A 2,500-nucleotide genomic window follows, 5' to 3' on the forward strand; every position below is an offset into this window, starting at 1 on the left:
GAAATGTAAAATGTAATAGAAAAGAATATTATGGCAGTCTAAAATTACCTAGAGCACCTGGTATTCCCAGGAGGTCTCCCTTCCAAGTACTAACCAGGCCCATCACTGCATAGCTTCCAAGATAAGACGAGATTGGGCATGTCCAGTGTGGTTTGACTGTAGGTGCTCAAAAATATTAACTTTAGACATCTTTTACTTCTTAACTCAAGTAAATTCATTGATAAGTTGAAAAAAATAAATTCAAATTTAATAGAAAAGAATGTTATGGCAGTATAAAATTACCTACAGCACCTGTTATTCCCAGGTGGTCTCCAGTCCAAGTACTAACCAGGCCCAACACTGCATAGCTTCCAAGATCAGACGAGATTGGGCATGTCCAGTGTGGTTTGGCTGTAGGTGCTCAAAAGCATTAACTTTAGACCTCTATTACTTCTTAACTCAAGTAAATTCATTGATAAGTTGAAAAAATTAAATGTAAAAAGTAATAGAAAAGACTGTTATGGCAGTATAAAATTCCATACAGCACCTGGGATTCCTAGGTGGTCTCCCTTCCAAGTACTAACCATGCCCAACACTGCATAGCTTCCAAGATCAGATGAGATTGGGCATGTCCAGTGTGGTTTGACTGTAGGTACTCAAAAACATTAACTTTAGACATCTTTTACTTCTTAACTCAAGTAAATTCATTGATAAGTTGAAAAAATTAAATGTAAAATGTAATAGAAAAGAATGTTTTGGCTGTATAAAATTACCTACAGCACCTGGTATTCCCAGGTGGTCTCCCATCCAAGTACAAACCAGGCCCAACACTGCATAGCTTCCAAGATCAGACGAGATTGGGCATGTCCAGTGTGGTTTGACTGTAGGTGCTCAAAAGCATTAAATTTAGACCTCTATTACTTCTTAACTCAAGTAAATTCATTGAAAAGTTGAAAAAATGTAATGTAAAATGTAATAGAAAATAATGTTATGGCTATATAAAATTACCTACAGCACCTGGTATTCCCAGGTGGTTTCTGATCCAAGTACTAACCAGGCCCAACACTGCATAGCTTCCAAGATCAAACGAGATTGGGCATGTCCAGTGTGGTTTGGCTGTAGGTGCTCAAAAGCATTAACTTTAGACCTCTATTACTTCTTAACTCAAGTATATTCATTGATAAGTTGAAAAAATTTAATGTAAAATGTAATAGAAAAGACTGTTATGGCAGTATAAAATTACCTACAGCACCTGGGATTCCTAGGTGGTTTCCCATCCAAGTACTAACCAGGCCCAACACTGCATAGCTTCCAAGATCAGACGAGATTGGGCGGGCTGTAGGTGCTCAAAAACATTAACTTTAGACCTCTTTTACTTCTTTACTCAAGTAAATTCATTGATAAGTTGAAAAAACTAAATGTAAAATGTAATAGAAAATAATGTTATGGCTGCATAAAATTACCTACTGCACCTGGTATTCCAAGGTGGTCTCCTATCCAAGTACTAACCAGGCCCACCACTGCATAGCTACCAAGTTCAGAGGAGATTGGTTATGTCCAGTGTGGATTGGCTGTAGGTGCTCAAAAGCATTAACTTTAGACCTCTATTACTTCTTAACTCACGGAAATTCATTGATAAGTTGAAAAAATTAAATGTAAAATGTAATAGAAAAGAATGTTATGCCAGTATAAAATTACCTACAGCACCTGGTATTCCCAGGTGGTCTCCCATCCAAGTACTAACCAGGCCCAACACTGTATAGTTTCCAAGTTCAGACGAGATTGGGCATGTCCAGTGTGGTTTGGCTGTAGGTGCTCAAAAACATTAACTTTAGACCTCTTTTACTTCTTAACTCAAGTAAATTCAATGATAAGTTGAAAAATGAAATGTAAAATGTAATAGAAAAGAATGTTATGGCAGCATAAAATTACCTACAACTCTTGGTATTCCCAGGTGGTCTCCCATACAAGTACTAACCATCCCAACACTGCATAGCTTCCAAGATCAGATGAGATTGGGCATGTCCAGTGTGGTTTGGCTGTAGGTGCTCAAAAACATTAACTTTAGACCTCTTTTACTTCTTAACTCAAGAAAATTCATTGATAAGTTGAAAAAATGTAATGTAAAATGTAATAGAAAAGAATGTTATGGCTATATAAAATTACCTACAGCACCTGGTATTCCCAGGTGGTCTCCAGTCCAAGTACTAACCAGGCCCAACACTGCATAGCTTCCAAGATCAGACGAGATTTGGCATGTCCAGTGTGGTTTGGCTGTAGGTGCTCAAAAGCATTAACTTTAGACCTGTATTACTTCTTAACTCAAGTAAATTCATTGATAAGTTGAAAAAATTAAATGTAAAAAGTAATAGAAAAGACTGTTATGGCAGTATAAAATTACCTACAGCACCTGGGATTCCCAGGTGGTCTCCCATCCAAGTACTAACCAGGCCCAACACTGCATAGCTTCCAAGATCAGATGAGATTGGGCATGTCCAGTGTGGTTTGACTGTAGGTGCTC

The 2,500-nt window shown here is 37.6% G+C and overlaps 2 non-coding genes and 8 pseudogenes across 2 annotated transcripts; all 10 read right to left on the bottom strand.

The window, feature by feature from the left end:
• Positions 1 to 45: 45 nt before the first annotated feature.
• LOC148465437 (5S ribosomal RNA) lies at positions 46 to 164 on the bottom strand (annotated as a pseudogene).
• Positions 165 to 279: 115 nt separating this feature from the next.
• On the bottom strand, positions 280 to 398 carry LOC148465438 (5S ribosomal RNA; annotated as a pseudogene).
• A 116-nt stretch (positions 399 to 514) lies between these two features.
• LOC148465439 (5S ribosomal RNA) lies at positions 515 to 633 on the bottom strand (annotated as a pseudogene).
• A 116-nt stretch (positions 634 to 749) lies between these two features.
• Positions 750 to 868, bottom strand: LOC148465440 (5S ribosomal RNA; annotated as a pseudogene).
• Positions 869 to 984: 116 nt separating this feature from the next.
• Positions 985 to 1,103, bottom strand: LOC148465441 (5S ribosomal RNA; annotated as a pseudogene).
• Positions 1,104 to 1,439: 336 nt separating this feature from the next.
• On the bottom strand, positions 1,440 to 1,558 carry LOC148465442 (5S ribosomal RNA; annotated as a pseudogene).
• A 116-nt stretch (positions 1,559 to 1,674) lies between these two features.
• Positions 1,675 to 1,793, bottom strand: LOC148465443 (5S ribosomal RNA). The gene has a single exon (XR_015874521.1). It is a non-coding gene; the product is annotated as a 5S ribosomal RNA (ribosomal RNA).
• Positions 1,794 to 1,908: 115 nt separating this feature from the next.
• Positions 1,909 to 2,026, bottom strand: LOC148465444 (5S ribosomal RNA; annotated as a pseudogene).
• A 116-nt stretch (positions 2,027 to 2,142) lies between these two features.
• Positions 2,143 to 2,261, bottom strand: LOC148465445 (5S ribosomal RNA; annotated as a pseudogene).
• A 116-nt stretch (positions 2,262 to 2,377) lies between these two features.
• Positions 2,378 to 2,496, bottom strand: LOC148465446 (5S ribosomal RNA). Its single transcript, XR_015873898.1, has one exon. It is a non-coding gene; the product is annotated as a 5S ribosomal RNA (ribosomal RNA).
• Positions 2,497 to 2,500: the final 4 nt, after the last annotated feature.

The sequence above is a fragment of the Taudactylus pleione genome, unplaced genomic scaffold (assembly GCF_031769625.1).
Source record: "Taudactylus pleione unplaced genomic scaffold, aTauple2 ptg000967l, whole genome shotgun sequence".
NCBI classification, from domain to species: domain Eukaryota; kingdom Metazoa; phylum Chordata; class Amphibia; order Anura; family Myobatrachidae; genus Taudactylus; species Taudactylus pleione.